Source organism: Haliotis asinina, chromosome 16 (assembly GCF_037392515.1).
Source record: "Haliotis asinina isolate JCU_RB_2024 chromosome 16, JCU_Hal_asi_v2, whole genome shotgun sequence".
NCBI lineage: Eukaryota > Metazoa > Mollusca > Gastropoda > Lepetellida > Haliotidae > Haliotis > Haliotis asinina.
This window is the reverse complement of record NC_090295.1, coordinates 9,981,099-10,004,368: the sequence shown is the minus strand read 5'-3', so window position 1 is coordinate 10,004,368 and position 23,270 is coordinate 9,981,099.

Genomic DNA, 23,270 nt, shown 5'->3' with positions numbered 1-23,270 from the left:
TTATTCATTTGGGTTCCCCAGATTCATAAATCCACGGAATAAAAAGCTTGCCCCTGTGTAGTTATGGAGAAAACGAACTCAAAAAGCTGATGAATGTTGAGTTTACTCACCAACGAAGGCGAAGACGAAGCAGAGGCCGATGTTCATGTTGACGATGTTGATGAGACAACAAGGACTGAGGACTGACGGTTCTGCCACTTAAGATATTTTATATGCCTCTCTAACTCCACCTTTAATCAGTATAAACCGATTACCCATCGGTCAGGTTAGTGAAATCCGTGTTTTGTTGCATATTTTCCCAGGCTTAAGTGATTTGGACTTACAACACCACATGCCCTGCATCAGTGTGCAGTGCGGTCACCATACCGACACATCGGTGACCAGAATGGGACGATGGTGTTGAATGTTTAGAAATTTATGAATCGGTTACATTTTTTTAGTCAAGTCCAGGTTACATCATTACGTGATCGGTGTGATTTCTAATATGAAATTCTTGATAGTTCGACCTTTGAAATACCTGACCAGATCGCTCGGATGCCTGTAATTGTCATGGCATTTTCAAATGTATGAAAAAAACGAAACTTTACTTGTCATCTTCTTTTTTGTAAGACAAAAGAAATATTTGGTGTCAAGACTGGGACTAACAGAATGACCACTGTCCAGGCCGGGATCACTAGCTGTAACAATTCAGGGTAATTATGTGAACGCAATCAACGGAGAGAAGGACAGAGGTGTTGTCTCAGGACGCCGACCTTCGATTTTCCACTGGTGCCATTACACCGAGTGGATCAGGACGCCGAGTGTTTTTTCCACCGCTGATAACTTGCTACAGTAAAGGTATGATATATCACGCAGGCTTTATTTTCGCACTTTTTATTTTGTATTTATTTATTGTAAACAACGTTAAAATTCCACCGCCGATAGCTTGCTACTCTAAACGTATTATAGATCACGCAGGTTCTATTTTCGCGATGTTTTTATTTTGTATTTATTTACTGTAAAAAACCGTTAAAATTGTCTCAAATGATTTTGTTGATGAGTGCTGAGTATGAAAATAAACTGATAAAAATCACAACTTTTGTCATCTTCTCATTAGGTGGGCTCTCATCGGCATAATCCGGAGAATTCTCTTAATTATTATATAATTAATTGGCAAAATGGAACTAGTCTCAGGACGCAGATCATTATATTTCACTCAACCGTAAAATTTGGTCGAAAGGTTGGCGTCATGAGTCGGAACCGACCGGTAAGCTCATTGTCAAAATTGGGACAAATGGCTTGAAAACGGTTCACGTACCTGTACCGAAACGTCACAATTATTAAATCGCGAGTTTGGGGAATTGGCTCGCTTGGCTAAAGGTATGACTATACCAACCCACACACAACACAACACAACACAACACAACACAACACAACACAACACAACACCTTTGTAAACCAAACAGGGAGTTTAATACGCGCAGACACAGGATGCTCTGTTACATAATCATTCCAAAATAGTATGAGTACAATTATTTTAGTGATCAATCAGCTTTCAAAGAACATAAACATCAAACGCAGATTCGTTATACATACTACAGTAATCACGACACACATTCAAACGTATACAACGCTATGTTATTGTTAAATACTCAACACATCAAGCCAGGTGGCGTTTACACAATCTACGTGCACAGTTACAGAACAGCAAGTATTCCCAACGTAACATCTACCCATCAAGCCAAAGGGCATTTATACAATACACATTGTACACAGTGTACAAAACTGTACAGTATTCCCAACGTAACATCTACACATCAAGCCAGAGGGCATTTATACAATACACATAGTGCACAGTGTACAAAACTGTACAGTATTCACAACGTAACATCTACCCATCAAGCCAGAGGGCATTTATACAATACACATTGTACACAGTTACAAAACTGTACAGTATTCCCAACGTAACATCTACCCATCAAGCCAGAGGGCATTTATACAATACACATTGTACACAGTTACAAAACTGTACAGTATTCACAACGTAACATCTACACATCAAGCCAGAGGGCATTTATACAATACACATAGTGTACAGTGTACAAAACTGTACAGTATTCCCAACGTAACATCTACACATCAAGCCAGAGGGCATTTATACAATACACATAGTGTACAGTGTACAAAACTGTACAGTATTCACAACGTAATACAATAGATAACATTTACTAGACAGCCACCCCCTGATTTGTGACTGTCATCCGTATTATATACCTAATCAAGCTATGATAGATAATCGCGCTTCAGATAATGTGGTTATTGTAAACTTCAGATTATGTCATATAGATGGACCAACGCATCGATGGCCAATCGTGAGTAAGCCACGAGGGTATACATGGCACGCACGTGATTTGACCACTTTGAACTACAAACCGCCGACAGATACATGCATTGCACCTTGGTTCTGTTAGCTTTAGAGGTCTTGGATTAAGTCCAATACTCGTCATCACTGTGACCCTTGACAGGTTTAACATTTAGGAACGTGGTCAGTTGGTCTGTAAATTTCCAGTTTTCAATAACACATGCCGTTATAAAATATTGGTAAAACTTTGCCCAATTTTCCCGTGTTAATACAATTGTCAAAATAAAGAAGTTGATCATACATTATGTTGTGTCATCTCTATACCAGCAACCTCTAGAATGGCACTTAAACAAAACGTGGCTAGATCAATAACAGAGGGACTAAACCGAAATATTGAGATATGAATGTAGCATGCACGACATACAGATCAGATCCAATCTAGAATTGATATTTTAGGATTCGGTTCCTATATTAACACCAGCTGGACACTTGTGCAGCCTCAGTCAAACATCGCATTGACTCTTTAAGTTAAAAAATGTTTCCGCGGAACAGAGTTTTAGAGCATCACTAATAAATATAACATACTGTTAAGGTAGCAGAACAACCGTCAACCTTCAGACGCCCTTGAACTTGGAGTTGCAAAAGAGAAGCCCGCAAGCCGACTTGGGACAATTTTTGCCAGACGACGAGCTATCAGTCAAATACAATTATTATGGTAATTTGAGTTCCATGTCGCAAGCAGTGTTCTGCTTGTTCAAGTTTCCATTAGACTGTCGGACACGTCGGGAGACCGCCAGTGGTTTTCGGAATGTTAAAGGGCGAACACGATCAATGTTGACCTATATAGCTGTACATTATCAGGTCATAATTTCCGTAAATGTGTGATTTTCCAGCATAAAAAGTGTATCTCCATTCTACCATATCTGTGTTATTAATGTTTGTTTTTTGTAAAAAAAATACATACTATGTTGAAAAATCAGAGGTATATAAAGTGATTATATACCTCTGAATGACTTTGATTAACCAGTCACCATCCTGTATTAACTGAAGTCATGGTACAATAATATTTATAACTATTCTTCGGAAACTGAAAATGTTGTAGGAATGATTTTGATAATCGTGAACCCATTGTTTCGAGATCAAAATATATCAACACTCGCTGATACGATGTATTTATAATTACTTCGCTGTTTATTTGTCGCATATGTTGTCCAATCTTAGACGATAAATGTATCCCATGTTTATTTTCCGTGTGCTTCGAGCCTCGGACAACTAAAGTATTTACCTAAGTCCTAGGACGTATATTTGTATATTTGTATATACGTCTTTATTAAATCACTTCAACTTCGACACATCGGTATTCCATCATAACTTTTATCATCGGGTCTAGTTTGTTTTTAGCCTCTGGAGGCCACGAAGATGAAATGTCCACATAACGTTCCAGAATACATCTTGCTTGTTAAACACCCTAATTATTCACCTATGTTTCGGTCATATCTGGATACAGTAGGGAGTAAGGGATGTTGATTGGTTGCTTTCTTCATTTATCGATTTATTTTGTAATTTAAGTAACTATGTCCATCAAGACTGGCATGAATAACGTACAGACCAATCTAAGCCTCCTTTCAGTTTTATTCTACTATAAACCATCCTTTACTTCTGAATTGTACATCTATGATCTCAATAATGTTAAAATATCGGAGGACACAGCTTATTTTTAGAAGATGTTACAGTCGTCTAGGAATGCAATGAATTAGTCCACGGATCAATGTTTCCATACTGCGTCCAGATCCGTGCCGGATAACGTGTCTCATAGTCTACCCTGTATGTACTCGTGACGTGGTCATTGAAGTTCCTGACCTTCTCTGAATCCAGACCTTTGTCCATGGCAGCGATCAAAGTGTTCAGGTTACGCTGAAGTAGTAGAAGGGCACCTGCTGTCGGACATGGACCTGTGCCTGTGGGATGTCCTTGCAGTTGTTTGTCAGTCCTTCCTCAGCCACATCTCGCCACACAGCCTGAGTGAAGTGGAAGAAGCATCCGCGCACCTCACAATCCTCATAGATTTCCTCGACTGACCTCATGGCTAGACACCTCTAGTCAATCTGGATTTCACGAGGCACAGTTCTGTCCTTACTTTGTCCCGAAAAACATCAGTCAACAATGTAAATAGTCTGACATAAGTACCCCTTGAACGATTTGGCACGTTTCTGGAACGATCCAGTAACTTGTTGTCCTCACCATCATCTACGCACAGGAATTGCTGTCCATCATTTGTCTCAGTCCATGGTCCTACGAAGTGCACGTCAGCTAGAGACTTGGGTAGGTTTGGTCAGACTTTTTTCTGTGGCAGTAGACGCTGGGTCGGCAGCCTCGGACAACTCTTCGGCGTACTGTTGCCGAATGGATGTGGTGTTCTCCTGTACATGCTGACACAGTCTGCCAAGGAGTCGAGCCTCATCCTCAGATTTCATTGGGACATGGTTGCGTGATGTTGATTTCACGAAGTCTCCAGTTGTAGAAGAGCTGCCTTTGCATGCAGAATGTACACACTTCCAGTGTCTTGTGGTCTGGCGTCTGGCGTTGAGGTGATGCCGGTGCCCAGCAAAGAAAACTTGCTGTCCTGCTTGAGAAGTGATGAATTCAACGCGCTGGACATTTGCCATTGTGTGATTGTATGCAGTTGGTTCGTCTTCTAATCTATTAGGAGTTTAATTAATGGTGAAGATGAGATCTTTTCAACAATTTAGTCCTTACCACGTTTTAGACATAATCTGACAAGGACAGACTTAACATGTAACAACATAACTTCTTTTAGTGCCATTTAGAACTCTACTCGTTGTTCGTGTTGTCCCAAGCGACGCACCCCTTCTTCATTGATAATTGGGCTGTTCCGTCATTTTACAGGGCAAAACAATTCCCACGCTGCCTACAATACAGACAGCTTGTGATGTAAGCAGTTTAGAACTGTAGGTAGTATGGCATATAACCATTTGAGAAGACTTTTGTGAAAGTCAGGATTCTAAATGTCCTTTGCGTAATATAACAGAAGATGAAATCCATATTGTGTATTTTTGTCCAATTTATCAAATCCTTCGTGATGATCTACCACTTAATTTCCAACAGTAGAACAGAAATATTAAATAATAAATGTTTTAGGATATTCAATGAATTCTAACGACTATAATTTCATGAAACACACACACACATTATTTATTTATTTATTTATTTATTTATTTATTTATTTATTTATTTATTTATTTATTTATTTATTTATACAAACCATTGAGCGAACTCTTTAAGTCTTCGTACAACTTATTGAATATGAGAGTTAAAGGTAGACCTTGACAACGAATTTGACCAACAATTTGAAGATGTAAACGTGACAGTCGCGGAGTACATAACTATGAAATTCATGCCAAATACAACACTTCACAAACAACCGCGTCGTGCTTGTCTCATGTTAATGTTAAGTCTGTAGCAAACTGGGATGCATTCTTTATTTTCCCCGGCAGTTTATCTTCCCAGCAGTGTTCCCTCACCGCACTCATATGATCACGAATATGATCAAGTATACAGGTATGTTCAGATGCTTGATGGGCATTTAGAAGCTGGAACATAACACAAAAATATATGGTTTGGATTGCAACTTCTTTATTATTTACAACACAATGTTTCCGGGCTACTTCCGGGTGACTACTGATTTGGTTAGTTTGTTGTTTAACAAATCCGCATCCAGCAATATTTCAGCTGTATGGCGGCTCACGATGGAGGGACAAGAAGTAGCCCAGACGTTTTTGTTTGTTTTGTTTTTTTTGTTTTTTGGGGGTTTTTTTTGTTTGTAAATAACAAAGAAGACGTAAATTCATTTCATATATTGTTATTTTACGTGTCTTTTGTTGACTAATTGGCGATCATTTCCAGTCAGATCCTTTGCTCAATGTCGAAATCTCTCCGTTTCCAGTCGAATTACAGTGACAAACCCCAAACATCGCTTATTTAATTTCGATGTAACCGTAGTTTGTTGTCCGTAGTTTTACTACACATGTACAGCAAGAGGTCGGGACGATAAAACTCTCTTAGCGCTGAGATATTCGTAAGTGAATGTTAATGTATGGCACTTACGACCATTATAACACTAAGAGAGCTTCGGAAATCTAGGTCAACTTCTGTATATCCGTTAGCACGTTGTTGGCGTGTTTGTAATAGGTCACTGTATAGGGTCGAGGTCACAGTGAGGACAAATGTTTTTCTGAACACCATAGCAAATTTACATACTTGTTGGTTCACAATACAGTGAACTTTTTTATAATGGCTAACGTTGCAGCTATGGACCAGTCGAAAACCGAATTATCTTTCCGGCACTACAGGCATCCTGTAACTTGAATATCTTCATCGCATCACGGCTACTGTTTCCACTTGAATATTGACAGCAAGCAGTCAACAGATAGAGTTGTCTCCCTTGCATCACAATTCTATACATTCGTTAGCGCAGCTTCGTTTGTTATGGATAACAGTTATAATGCGTTATGTTCGTATTGATAAGACGGTCGATATTCCCCAGAGTGACATGTGAATAATTCATCTCTCAGCGGAATATATCGGGCAACAATAGTAGCCAGTGAAAACAAAGTACTTAAATGGAAATTAAGACCTTGCTACTTGGGGTCGTCAAAACCGAAATCCATTACTCCGAACGAGGGCGCAGAGAACAGGTTTTGAGATTCAATTGTGCAGGATGTGGTTGCTTGAATGGGTTATAACATTGGTCTTGTTGCGAGTTTTAAGAAGTTTATTCACTGATCATAACAAACAACAAACAATAAACAACACAGTGAGAGATTAACCTACACTTGTCAACATGTGTCGCCATCTTCTTGAGGTATTCTCCAACAGCGGCTGAAACATCTGTAACAGCACATCATAGACATGACATTCAGTGACCACTATAACGTATAAATGATGCCCTAACTTTCCTCAAATCATAAAAAAATGATAAAGAACCCTTGAAAATGGTATTTGACCAAACTATTACAAACGTCCAAATAATTCATGAAAGAAATCAGCCGTTGAATGTCAAAATCGTCATATTAGGTCAAAACATAACATATTAACGAGCGGCCGGGGAACCAGGATGACTACTGCAGAGGAACCTAGTACGCATTGCTTGACAAGTATTAGATGAGCCAGGGCAGTAAACGCGTTTGTGACAAGTAGACGTGGAAAGTAATCAGTGCGAATACACTTGTTGCTACAGGTAGATTGGCTTTTAACCACGTACAATACATGCTGACCGTGGCGTGAAAACAATACCGGTACTGTTTAACAAGTGTCTCGTAGAGCGATTTAGTTCAGCAAGACACCATCACGACAAGATTCGCACGAGGAAATTGAATTTCTCAATATTTAGACGACAACCTGTTTCCCTCTTGGTTCAAATGTTCTGGAGGACGTTCCCATACATGCAAGTGGTCATTTGTCAGGTCGTGGCTCATCTAATACTTGTCAAGCAGTATTTCTATAAGATAACCGTAATGACTTACCAATATCTATTTTCCAGGTGTTGTGATGATGAGAGGGATGTTTGCGGAGTGGCCGCCGCCGCTGTGACCGCCCATGGGGTAGGGGATGGGGACGGGGATGCCGTGCCTGCTGTGGTGGCTGCTGTGGCTGCCCTTATGACAACAGCAGGCGTCAGAATACGACACCAGCATACCTATATATTATAAAGTTAAATTATGAAAGAGAAATGTTTAGAAACGATAGATTAAGTTAACGCTAAAGTACACGCATGCGTCTTGAGTAAACACTCGCGATAACGAATCTGTTCGTCTGAACTATGATCCACTGGGCCATCCCACCACCCCTACCACGACCACAACACCTCAGATATACAACCAGAAGACTAGATTCTTCATTTTAGTACGAAGTACACTTTTTGATGCAAATTTTCTGTACAGGTTAAAAAACGCCGGAATCACCACTCTCTCCATGACACGTCAAAGAAAATAACACGCAGTACTTACCGAGAACAGCTGCAATCAAACCAACGAACACCTTCATTTCAAAGTTGTGTGAGTCTCGTTTCTTTAAGGAAGAAAAAAATGTGTGCTGATCTCGCTGTAAATGTGGGTTTATATAGCTGGACTATGGATCACCACGCCTAGTATACTCTATCTTAACAAAACTGGGTGGTCTGTGTACAATGCAGGTGGTCTATGAAAACAATACAGGTGGTCTGGGATTACTGAACTCTTGGAGGTCAGTGAAGGAGTATTATTGATATGAACAAAATATTTTTATGATGCCAAACATAAGTATACTATTATCTTGAAAACATAACAAAAAAATGACAAACGAAAAATGGTTATTTTATAGAATTTTATGTATTCCATTGTTGTATTTTGGACTTTAAGCTTGCAGCATTTCCTAGACTTTTTTCAACCAATTATAATGTTTTGATAACGTGTGTAATATTTTGGTGAAATCCAAATGAAATATTTTATTATTGGTTGTTTATGTGCATACTGCTACTCTTGTTTTTTTGCTTGAACACAGGTCCTGCAATAGTCATATGAAAATTTAGATATGTAAATTATGTTAAAAATTAATATATTTTTGAATGGCTATTCTTGAGCTATTTCATTTTTCATTAGAATTGTGGTTACATTACTATAATGATACCTCGCGTAACACTAACAATTGTGTCTAGGTGTTATCTCATTCCTGACATCATAATACACAGTATATCGCTACATGATCCACTGCTGTGAGTTAACACAGTGAGACCTCCCTCGGTTTAATCCGGATCAGTATTGGCTTGACTCAGCGAGGTCCGGAATTTAACAGATAAGTATAAAAGTAGGAGTTGTGGTCGGTTTATCATTCAGTTTTGTGTTGTCATCGAAACATGAAGTGCCTCGCTTTCATTACTGCTGTGATCATGTTGGGTTTGTATTCTTTTTTTCATTTGATAAACACAACAAACAGTAATGAATACTATTTAAGATGGGTTTGTTTTCTTGCCCACCAAACCTTCTTAGACATATCGGTAAAAATATTATGGATTTTTGTTTGATGTGCTGCTATATCTAGACCGTAGGCTGACAAAACAAACTCGGCAATCCCCTAAATCGTGATTTGGATATTTTCCATGCAAGACACCAAAGTGTCCACTATCTTGTTATGGCTTAAGTATAATGGTTAAGACGTTGTTTAATGCAACCTCAAGGTCTGGGTTCGATTCCATACAGGTCTTCATTGTGTCAGTTCTTAAGTGAGTGATGTAGAGAGTCCAGTTTTACTCCGCTTTTAGTAATACTCCAGCAGTATCACGGTGGGGGACACCAGACACTTTGTACTCGTGTTCGGAATCGAACTCTGGCCGTGACAAGCGAACACGTTAACCACAAGGCAACCAAACCGCCCCCTTATGACTGGTATAATGGAATATCGGCTTTTACTTTTTATTAAGTTCATACTGGTTGGCTAATGATGTTAAGCACAATCTGTCATATATTTCCATGTTGTTTTCTCCTCACAGTCACCCATTTCATGTTTTCCAGCGTGCCTGGTGTCGTCGACGACGGCGTGCTGTTGTCACAGTGGTAGCCACAGCAGCCATCATCACTCCCACGGCATCCCCATGCCCATCCCTTACATGATGGGCGGGAGCAGCGGCGGTCACAGCCATTCCAACTACCTCCCCATCGTCCTCACAACGGCTGGTTAAAGCCACCTTGGTATGTATCCCGTCGACGACAGCACGGCATCCAGAGAAAGCTGACAGTTGTAGGTACAGTTTGTCATGCCCATTTCTCAAATCGGCTGACGTAATAGTATTGGCAAACTGCTAATGAGTGAGTAAGTTTAGTTTTACGCTTCTGTTGGCTATATTCCAGTCATATCACGGCGGGGGACACTGGAAATGGGCTTCACACATATCTGTGTGGGGAATCGAACCCAGGTCTTCGAGGCGAAGAAGAGCGATTGCTTTAAGCGCTAGGCTACCAGCCGCCCCTGTGGAATAAAATAATCATCAATTCAGTATGTTTTTACACTGATTTAGCACTAGCGGCAGAGATACTGTAAAATGTCCAACACATATTTCACCCATATGACCGGATATGACAGTATGGCAACGTAAATCAATCTCGAATACAGTGACACGTCGACATTTCGCACTTCGTGTCGAAATAGGGAAGAATATATTTGTTAATTCCCCATGATCCCTATCAGCGTTGTGATTTAATATCACGCAGTTTGTCGACGCTGCAGGTATCCGCCGATCCTCATGAGTTCGACACAACATGACCTCACTGGGCTGAGCACAGGACCTCGGGGTTTTTTGGGAGCCCCTGTTGGTCGCTAGCAGCAACTGTATACTTTTACATACAGTGGTCTGGCCCGTTGAATTGGTGTTATCGAAACCAATGACAAGATCCACACTTTTATCTGAATTTTCCTCTCCTTTGTTCCAGAATGGACTCTTTCACAGCCCTCAGTACAATAACTACAATTTGTCTGTCAACATGCGCTGGTCGCGTGTTTCAATATGTCTTCGGAAAAGTGACGGGTTGCAAGAAAACATTGCATTATTTAACAGAATGTTATTGTTTGTTTTTCTTCCATAATAAAACTTGGTAAAACGTCCTTGCTTTTTGTATTACCTTCACGAACTCAGAGACTGCAATCTCTGTTGATGTTCTGTAAGACTGTCTGTTCACATCGCTGTCGGAGGTAATCAATATCGGGAGAGTTATCTCCCGCTAGTTTCTTTTCATCACCTACCAATCGGCTCATCCCATATTTGAAGATTCAATAAGAGTAACAAACCAAGTGAACCCGAATGGACATTACGTCCTCAGGCCGCATGCAGTCGGATATTATTCCATGGAGCGAATTCGACCTCCGGTGAGTTATGTCAACGTACACGCTGAACAAGAAAGAGGATGGATTTTACCATTAAGACCCACATTCTGTAAAGCAGTCCGTGGTCCAAAGCCTCGCTGCTCCACACGAAACGTATGTTAATATGTCGGGCAAGGCAACAAAATACCTTCACAAAAATATGTGAAGAATATCACGGACTTGGTGTAACTGACAAGCATAAAACCGGTGCCACGAAAGGAGAGCATTTACTATAATACCATGCTGTTTGAAATGTTGAACAACGTGGAAAGGATTATACAACGTGGAAAGGATTATACAACGGGGAAAGGATTATACAACGGGGAAAGGGTTATACAGTAGGGAAAGGGGTATACAATGAGGAAAGGGTTATGCAATGAAGCAAGGGTTATACAACGGGGAAAGGATACTATTGGTATACAGCTTGTCTATTGTTAATATGAACGACGTTTCATTGTGGCTACTAACACCGTTATGAAGCATCACTTGATGCTCATATCAATAATGAAGTTGCATATCCATAGATCCTTCCCTTTTGTTCATAACACCAACATCTAAATGCCACTCAAAGAAAATCTGTATGTTATTGGTTTCAAGAAGGTAAGTGTAACATCACGAACGACAAGCATGGGTTGCTGAAGACCAGATCTCAGCCTGATCTTCAAGGGTAACTGACAGCTTCAGGGTACCATATTCACAAGCAGTCGACCCCCGTATCTTCACATCAGGCTCGTGAACATATGTAAGGATGTCCGTAGTCTTTGTTTCACATACACGGCAACTCTGGAATTACATTCCGTCGTGAAATGTTACAATTCTCCGCCGCTCTTGAACGCCTTGTTGTGTGCGTTCTCACCCTTACACACTCTAAAAAGAGCCAGGTCAGCTTGACCTACCTTTATGCACATCTCTTGAAGCATTGGCTCTGAAACGTACTTGACCAATATCAGAACTAAATTTAAACACTACTGGCAAGTGACACGTTTAAACGTTCATGAAACAAATAACACAATTAGCGAAAAAAACACTTTTATGATTTACACGTATTAATTTATCGCCTGATCGCTCATTCGTTGGTTGAAGTTGCAGATGAAAAGCACATACTAAGTACATGTGGCGTAATGCTATGCGATTGTTGAATGTGGAAGAGATGGTCTCAAAGGAATTGTTTAACGCATATAAACACTCTAAAGTCAACAAGGATTCTGGCGCACAAGGGAAAATGTCTCCAATGGTGGCCAATACGTGTCCTGTCCAGTGGTGGCCAATACGTGTCCTGTCCAGTGGTGGCCAATACGTGTCCTGTCCAGTGGTGGCCAATACGTGTCCTGTCCAAACAAACAGGCATTTCAGGGGTTAGCAAAGTTATATTGTTTCCACTTTCACAGTGCTAGGATGATATGATATCAGTGCGGGCCCCTCACTCTGAAAAGCTGCAGGTCCAAAGGACCCAGAACCAAGGAAGATTGTGGGTCTTGATCATGCGTTGGGCCGATATTTTAGCTACAATATAAATAATTCACAGCAAACTAAAATGTGACAACTAACAAAGCGTTAAAGAGAATAATGACTAACTAGTCATCATCAACATCCATGTCAAAATCCAAGTCTTCTGAAAAGTCAGAATGTTCAGTATAGGCCATAGGCCATGGTATAGTATAGGCCTCTATCAACACACCCAGGCCATCTGACTCGGTCCTGGGTGTGTTGTACAGTGGTGCTCCAGGAGCAACCAGTCTAGTCATCTCCTCCATGGTTGATCTTTGCCATAGGTTTCTGGAACGATCCCTCGATCGGTTGCCTTGTGGGTTCCTTTGAAGAAGACCCGCAAATGTCGGGGTTAGAATAGGTCTTCAGCAGCAAATGCTTGCCATGAAAGGTGACTGTGCTTGTCGGAAAAGGCGACTAACGGGATCGGGTGGTCAAGATCGCTGGATTGGTTGACACATGTCATCGGCTCCAACTTGCGCAGATCGATGCTCTTGCTCTGGATCACTGGATTGTCTGGTCCAAACACGATTATTTACGGACCGCCGCCATATAGCTGGAATATTGCTGACTTCGGCGTAAAACTAAACTCACTGTAGTCACTCCACTGTAGAGCTTCTCGGGAGGTGTGTTCTATGTGTTTTCGTTAGGTGTGCCCAATACATGTCCAGCTGTTCTGTTCTTTACCAATGTTCCTGGCTGCTGATCTCCATACGAGGATCTTGTGCAGTGACTCGTTACTCGAGGACTGGAAAATCTTGTCTGACGAGACTGCTGTGCACCAGGTTTCAGTTCCGAAAAAAAACACAGCTGGAGTTAATTCGCATTGTTGTTATCTGTCTGATGTTCTTGACATTCCATACTCTTCTTAGCAGGTTGAAGGCGGTGCTTGCTTTGTCTAATCTGACTTTGATGTCACTTTCTACATAGGTAGGGTCTTCCACATTTTCCAGATCTCCATCAGTCAGCTTGATTGGCTCTTCGCTTTTGGTATTAATCCGCTTGATCTTGGTTCTCACTGGTGTCGTTGAGACCTATCCTGGCAGCTGTTGTTTCCAATGATGTTCTGGAGTCTGTAGGAAAGAAAAACCAGGTCATCGACATGTAGCTGCTTAAAGATTGCCCACTGGATGCCGTTTCTTCTCCCTGCTGCTGTTCCCTTCATCACCCAGTCAGTTGCCAGCAAGAAGAGGGATGGTGAAAGTACGTAGCCTTGTCGGACACCAAGTCTGAACTTAGAACTTCTCTGTTGCATCTTCTGAGAGAAGTGCTCTACTTCCTTCATATTTAGATCGTATAATGGACATCTACTTGCCTGGGATTCCATAGTGATCTTCCACAATGATGTTCTGTCCACACACTCGATGGCTCTCTCAAAGTCAATGACATTTAAGGGCGTTTGAAAATTGCATTTTTAATTTTTGTTTGGTTTTGACTTTGGTATTTTTACAGATCATACAAATTCGCTTATTGATTTACACACTGGCACTGTGCCAGAGTCAATGTGAAATGAGGCATTCGTACTACTTCAAAGCACCGTCAGTTGATTAGAGCTGGATTTGTTTGTGTTTATATCGTAGAGTTTCCATAAAGTTTGACACAAGGGAACAGTACAAACATAATTCATGATCAGTTGGCATAAATGGGAAATTTGCAGTATACAAAACTCAGAATGTAAGTTATAATAGTTTGGTCGGAGTACAACAAGGATCAGTTCTGGTGCCATTTTTCTTCACTATTTATACAGATGACATTGCGAAATGTGTTGACAGCAACATCAAACATTTTCAGGATGACACGTTAGTATATGAAATAACTATTGTTGAAAATCTGTCCATCTACCTAAACAATATAAGTTGAATTTCTGCTTGGGTTGACAGCTAACAAGTTACAATTGATCATTCGAAAATTCAATCCCACAAACTTTATGGAATTATATATTCTCCAACAGAATGTCCTTGGAGTGACTTTACTCAGAGGATTAGTCATATGATAAACTGTCAGTCACTGATGCATAATAAACAGTGGTTAAAACTTTCGCTCGTCACGCTCAGCACCCTTGTTCGATTCCCTACGTGGTAGAACGTGAACCCCATTTCCTATGTCCCCGCCGTGATATGTTGAAAGATTACTAAAAGTGGCGTAAAACTAAAGTCACTCACTAACCATTACACGATATTTACGAAACCAACTGTTGTAATTATGATTGTGTATCACTGATAAAAAGCAAGTATATCACTTCCCTGTGTATGGGTGTTATCTCATTCCTGGCGTCGCAGCGTCTCTACATGGGCCACTGCTGTGAGACAACACATGAGACCTCTCTCGGTTTAATCCGGATTAATTCGGCTTTACTCAGCAGGGCCCGGAATTTCACAGATTAGTATAAAAAGCAGATGTTGTGGTTGGTATATCATTCAGTTTTCTGTTGTCATCTCAACATGAAGTGCCTCGCTTTCCTTTTTGCCGTGATCATGTTGGGTTAGTATTGCTAAAAATGTAATTAATTAATAATAATTAATAAATTATTATATGATAACACTGCTTGGGCTCTTAGAAGTCTTTTGGGCGCAAGTCTTCTTACTCCTTTTTGAGAGAGTGCTATCTAGGTACATTTCTTGAGCTAAACTTACTCAAAGGGCCTTAGGGTAGTCTTGTGGTTTAAGGGTTGGCGTATCCACCTGAAGTATCCACCTCGAGTAGGTGACTTTGTATATATTTCCAAGCTAACACTTACAGTCCCATTTTCTTTATTTTCCAGTGTGCCTGGTGTCGTCGACGATGGCGTGCTGTTGTCACAGTGGTAGCCACAGCAGCCATCATCACTCCCACGGCATCCCCATGCCCATCCCTTACATGATGGGCGGGAGCAGCGGCGGTCACAGCCATTCCAACTACCTCCCCATCGTCCTCACAACGGCTGGTTAAAGCAAACAACGGTCAACGCGACATTAGAGTAAAGTACGTTCATAACAGCATGCTTTTTACGACCTGTTCGAGCATCGAGCTTTTTTGCCACGGTCACTTTCTCAACAAATTTTGCCCGAAATGAGTATCACTGGTCCTTTTGAGTTCGTTTCAACTGAATTTTGCCAACTTCTAGTTCAAACACAGTAGTCTGACCACTGCATGTTACTTAATCGTGCCTTTCCTTTATTTCAGTATGAACTCTATGGCAACCATTCGTGAATCTATCAGCACGATGCTAGTCACGTGTGTCATTTGGCTGCAAGAAAACATTCGTAGATTTACTGGAACACCTTAAGCTTTATCTGTTTTCCTTCAGCAATTAAAACTCTTTCTGAAAATGTATTGCTTGTTGTATTTGCATTCAAATAAGATTTTGGAGACCAAACCATTAATATAACATTGTTCTGTGGAAAACTTTACCTCTAACATCTGTAACACATTTTACAATTCACAGACATTGCTGTTTTGTGAAATCGACTTCACGAAAGAAGCCCGCATGCTCTTGAGGGTCATGCCCCTGTTATTTCTTTGAGCAATTGTTTGATATTGTGTCAGAACATCACTATCTCAATCCCATCACTAATTTCTCAAGAACACGGAATGTTGATGTTGAAAAGCCTAGCTAGAAGTGGGTTTGTTACCCACTTCTTTATCCTCTTGTCACAGCCACACTTGGTGGTAGATGTAACACAACATACCCAACTCCTAATGAAAGGTTATCGATGAGTCATCTAACTAACGCTAACTATGAGACGAAATTATATTTCACACTATGACATTTTCTAAAACTCTCTTACAAACAAAACCAGACGTGCAAAAATCTACCAGGACCCAGTTGTAATGATGCATTCAGGATTTACAAGAGCATTTGGGCTCGATGTTGCCGTTAATTATAAGTGGCATGATACAACTGACCGTTTGTGAATGTCTGGATTTGTTCATTGGATATTTTGTCGTCTGCTTTATTACAACAGCCGTCATTTTGATGTTTGGTTATATTTTGACGCAAGGGGCGGTGGGGTAGCCTAGTGGTTAAAGCGTTCGCTCATCGCGCCAAAGATCTGGGTTCGATTCCCCTCCTGGTTGCCATATATGAAGCCCCTTTCTGGTGTCCCCCGTAGTGATATTGCTCCAGTATTGCTAAAACCTGCGCAAAAATGCACTCAACTCACTTAGTCGCTCACTCTGAGGAAGAACTGGTTGTAACAGTTCACACAGGCTTCAACAAAACTTCTGAATCCTGATCAGAAACACTCGACGTTCTATATGCAGTTTCCTGATGTCCCCGCAGTGATGTTGCTAAAAGCGGCGTAAAACCATACTCGCTCACTCATTATATTGTGACAGAAAAACACGAGAACTGTTTATGTGGTATTTTATTGATGACGTTTGAAATACAAGTCATGCACAAAGTTGATAACACACTAAAGTACTGTCGGAAATAGACAAGAAAATACTGTTTTAGACTGTTACTCTGTATCCCTGAAATTTAGACAACTGCAAATAGGATATGTCGAAATAACTCACTTCGGCCTAACTGGACATTCAGCGGGATGCGCAAGAGGGTATCCAGAAAAAGCATGTTTACACGTAAGCTCAAGCAAAACTTAGTAAAAAATACGAATACCTGCTGAAAACAATAGATCAGACTTTTGATGGTAATTCGGTCGCTAAGCCATGTATGACGACGGACCGCCGACTCACCTGGTATGAAATGCACAAGGGATTATCTCAAAGATATTTTTATGCTTTTTCATGTATGTTGAATATGTCTCATCCGTTGATTGACATTGTTCGCGTCTTTCTTTCATGAGGTTTATGTTAAGATATGTAAAACTGTATGATACCTGATACCAAAAGAAAAGCATCATAATAAGTGTGTCAAATATATATAGGTGGCATGACCACCCGAAGATCGACAGGGCTGGTTATTGCTATATGTGGTAGACCTGCCGTGTATTTCCCTACTTTAATTCCCCTATGGGATAATCGTATCTTAGCTGATATCTCTCTCCTCCAGCCCGACCCCAACTATCGTCTGCTTCATCCATCCAGGTTTTGCTTTTGAGACGTCCCATGGTAGCTACATCCTTAACAGTTTTAGCATGAAAGTTATATAATTATTTACGAAATGTCTAATTTCAAAATGGACTTTAAAAAGTGCCCTTTGTAATACAATGTGACCACACACTAATTTGCATAAAGCCATTGTGTGTTCCAAATAAGTCGCTTTGGACTTTGAAAAAATCTGCATTGGTCATTTCACTCTAATCTCTCCTCAGTAAAGTCCTTTTTCACGTTTCCTATCTCCCTACCACTGGAACTGTAGTTTGATCGAACTTATTTAACAGATATTTCACACTTTAGCATACATATCAACTTCATGAATTGTAGATATAAACGTGAAAAATCAGTTTTTTCCTATTTCCGACAGTACTGGGATTAAACCATGCACCAATCTCCAGCCATGAGCTGGTCGATAACATATGTCAGGAGGGAGTATACATACTAACGGTATATAAACCTCTTTGCCATTGCGTTTCCAGTAAGTTCTGTCATTAACACTACATCCATAACACGGTAAAAACACGTGAAATGTTCTTCACGAATCTTTGACATCACCAGCAAACGCTTTCACGCCGAACTACTGCACATGCCCTTAATCAAATAATCTAGTTTCACGAACTGTCAACTTTAGTGTTAACGTAATGTGTATATATATTGATGTATTGTTTGCAATTAAGGTCATAAATGGAGAAAGCTAATTAGACTGAATGTATGTATAAGTATTATAATTTAATCAAGAGAGATTAATGTGGTGGAAGATAAATGGTGATACAGGTCTCCGTGTGCAACCCTCCGTCACATGTTGGTGCTGACATTATGCAGGCCAGTCTCGGATTTCCCGAAAGTTCGGACTGTTGCTATGTGGTTCTCGTGAAGCCATGCTTTATCTGATCCAGACTCAATCATTTACTGATTTACTGGAATGGTTTTGACAACACTTATTAACTCACTCAAATTCAACCGTTATTGAAATTGCAAAATTAACCTGCTTTCGACTCATCTTGAAGCAAGGTGGGTGGGTGAGTGAGGTTTTACACCACAGTCAACAATATTCCAGTCAGGGGTGGGGACACTATAAACAGTAAACGTACATCAACAGTTAAGTCCACGTGAAGTGAATGAAAGCCATACAAAACCACGTGTTTGTTATAACCAGGTTTTCATTGATGGTGTGATGAAGAAAGTTATGAAGGGCTGAAGTAGGTGAATGAAACTCCGTGGATCCATCTGTACCCCTCGAGCTCACCTTGAAAGAAATATCATGATTTCAATGTTTTAAGTAACCAACAACGCCTCACTTTAAAATTGTGCTTTAATGCATTCGTGATAAGGTTATGAGTATTACTAGCTTCAATGTCAGGTTTCCAAGGACAACTACAGGATTAAAATAATCACGGGAAAAGAATTCGAAACCACAATTACGGATCCTTGTGTCTAAGGAAGCGCAGTTAGGCTCATTACTGTATTACCTGTTGATATGTTCATGCTCAATAAGGCTACATGTAATTATATGTCACGTGACCGAGAAACAAGCTAAATCTTCAAGTGAGTGTAACGTTTTTCTAAATGATATAAACCATTCCTCAATATCAAACAGTTATTTTTATCATGCACATACCAGAAGTATTTTAGGCTCAAATGTTTTGATTGCCCATCTTTTATTCAATGCAATAAACTTCTTTTTTCTCCAAGTTAAGACAAGGGCGGACCTACCAGACCGGCCTTAACCAGCAGTTGTGAGGACGATGGGCAGGTAGTTTTTATGGCTGTGACTGCTGCCGCCGCCTCCCACCATATAAGGGATGGGCATCATGATGCCGTGAGAGTGATGGTGACTGCTGTGGCTACTGCTACTGCCACAACCACACGCCGTTGTTGACGACACCATGCACACTGGAATACGATACAAGCGGGTTTGAGGCAGTCGAACAACAATATCAGCAGCTTAAGGCCAGTTACCATTACTTCCTAGAGACGGCGAACATACCTCATTTCACATCAACGTGAATTAGGACAAACCTGCATTTTCTCTTGAGACCTCTTAGAAATGACGTATACACATAATCATCATAAATATTTTCAGTTTTAAAGACTGCTCGTTTATCAATCTCAGCAATAAAATAATCCACCCCGGGTGTGTATTACCAGTGATGTAAGTCATCGTATTTCATCGTATCAATACTTACGATGTCACTCACTGGATTATCTGGTCCACATTCAATTAAACTGGGAGGGGGTGGGGGGTGGATAAGGGATCACATAAAAGCACAATTGTTCCCTTGTTTTTGTCCAGGTTCCTTCACAACCTGTGCGATACAAAGCTTGTAAAGTAACGTTCGGAAAAAATACAGGAACATTTGTCCTTTCATGTGATCCCTTACTTTTATCCTCAGTATATTTACAGACCGCCGTCATAGAGCGAGAAGGTTATTGCTAAGCGCGGCGTTAAACAACAAACAATAGAAACACAAAAACAATATTTTAAATTGAACTTACCAATCATCACTATGGCGAACAAACACGCAAGAGCCTTCATTGCTGTTTTTGATGCTACAATGATAAGTCCGACACCCAACGTTTATATAGCACAGAGGAGGATGTGCGCGGTCACTTGACTTACATATCCTTTACGAACCACGCTGAGTACACCTGTACAGAATGCAGATGTATGACATAGCTGCCACGCCTGGCCGTGGAATGGATGTAATTGTCACAGGATTATCTTCAATATTGGCAGAACTGTCCTATTCCAAAAATGTATAAGCCGTTTAAAAATGCACATTTTTCAAACACATGCGTGAATTTCAACGAGTCCCTACTAATCCGGAAGTGACAGTCAGCAGTGAAACTGACAAATGGCTGATTCAGCAAAGTTATTCAGTATACAAAACTATTGCAATTTTCAGCGACATACACCAATATGTATGAGTGCGTGTGAGCCGAGCTTGTGTGTGTGTGCGCGCGTTTGTGTACGTGAGAGTGAGCCTTAGGGTGTATCTGTGAGTGTGTATTAGAGATTGTGCATTAGTGTGTGTGTGTGTGTGTGTGTGCATGTGTGTCTGTGTGTTTGAGTGTGTTAGTGTGTAAGAGCGTGTTTTATTGTTTGTGACTGTTAGCGTGTGTCGGCGAGTGTATGTATGTGTTCGTGACTGTGTTAGCGTGTGTCTGTGACTGTGTATCTGTGACTGTGTTAGCGTGTGTCTGTGACTGTGTATCTGTGACTGTGTTAGCGTGTGTCTGTGACTGTGTATCTGTGGTTGTGACTGGTAGCATGTGTCTGTGAGTGTGTCTATGTGTCTGTGACTGTGTTAACGTGTGTGTCTGTGACTGTTAGTGTGTGTCTGTGACTGTGTTAGTGTGTGTCTGTGAGTGTGTGTCCTTGTCTGTGGCGGTGTTAGGGTGTCTGTGAGTGTGTCTGTGTCTATGACTGTGTTAGCGTGTATCTGTGAGTGTGTGTTTGTGACTGTGTTAGCGTGTGTCTGTGGGTGTGGGTCTGTAGGTTAGTGTGTCTGAGTGTGTGTTACCTAAGTGTAACATGGTGAACACTTCTAAGACACAGGCTTCTAACTTCACACCAGCCAGTCCTTGTTTTATCCCTCCTAGCAAGCGTAAAGTATTGTATATGGTATCCGGCCGAGCCCCTTTCACGAAGCAGTCTTTACTAAGGTTAATACTAACACCCATTCTGTAACATTGAACAAAGGTTACCTCAGTGACTTGTGATCACCTTAGTGCTTCGTCAAAGGAGTGATTAATATTCAGTACTGGTTACGTGACACAAGAAGAGCATAGCGTATCGACAGATGATGTAAAAAAAACAGCAACCGTAGTAGACCTGGGGTTTATATTCCAAAGGCAGAACAACAGTTGGAATGAATGCGTATCCGCTAGTCGATGAGTAAACAAACCGCTTTTCAAGCAATACCGTTATCTGGATATGTACGGTATATACCGTATAGTATAATTCCCACACCCGGACAAGGTAGCAACCAGTTTAATTTCAAAAGTCTTGTATGACTTGGGATCGAACACAACAGCGTCTGGGGAGGCGCTCAGTATCCTCATGGACCATATAATAGAGACAAATATTGAAACGGGTCTATTTTCTGATCTCTGAACCACTGGACCAACGTGGTGGTCTCATTGGGTATTCAGAAAGTACCTGCCAGGAATCAAAGGGCTTTTTTCACCACAAGTATATAAACACGGAGTCGGCAAAATAATCCCAAACAGAGCGTGTACACTACACGCATCTACTGGCTAAGGCTGAACACTGTCCGACAGCATGTTACTGACCATCTGAGTTAGTCAGAACCATATTCACGTCAGATAGCGTATGAGTGTGCAAATTAATATCTTGTATTTTGGGGTGATTATATCATTTTGGAGACTTTTTAACAGGGAAATAATCTTATTAAATATTAATGTGGAATGCACAAACAAGGTTTTTCTTACGTAATCCTTTTAAAATTCATGATAAAATATGCCAATAAGAGTTTTGTTAAAAAGTGATAACTCCACACCCAAACGGTATGTACATCTATAGTTGTATATATAAACGACAATATCAACAATGATCATCCATTTTGAAGATCAACGACAGTATGAAAAGCTTCAGTATAACGAGCACCTGCTGGTTGTTCGCCCCTGTCGTGGGTAAGTTCTCCATGTAATCACCCCTCTATAGTTTGTTTGCAGTGAAAACGTATACCAATGAATTTCACATTAAACAAAAAGTAAGACGAGTAAAGTGAAATTAAGATTGCGAATCCTCATAAGTTTACTCTGCCAATGGAACATTGAAATCTCAGAATTTTAATCAACTTAGGATAAAATTTGTTAAACAATCGGTCATAGATTCAAATCGCTTCATTTGTTTGTATTACAGGGGGTATCCACACTAAATGAAACACCGTGAACAAGAAATGACGGTCTAACTTACCGCTTATCACGTATTGCGCGTGCATTTGTTTTACTGTTCCAACTACTGCGCTTACTCCCTTGTAATACTAACCAATAATAACGGTTTGAAACTGTGATCGTTTGTTAAACAACTTTTATCTTAAGCTGAATAAAATTCTGAGACTTAAATTTCAATTGGCAAGGTAAAATTAGGAGGTTCGTAAACTTAATTTTACTTTAATGGGTTTTCGTTTTTGTTTAAATTGAAATTCATCGGTACGTTTTCACATATTATACCTGCGGAGTCTCCGGGTGAGGATATAGGTTCAAGGTATCTAGTTGCACGGGATGAGTCACTTATCAACAGACTGCCGTCATATGGTCGGAATATTGGTAAAAATGCAGTTGGGTTTTTCTATTTAACACAAATCATCTTTCGGCCAGCCTGTAATGTCTGGTGTCCATCCTTGACTTAGGAAAGCTTCTTGTCTGTGCTAAAATATGAGTAAGCTTTGGCACATATCGATACTCATGTCACACATCGTTTTACAAAATCAAGATCCTTGTTTCGAAAGCAAATATTTTCCAACTG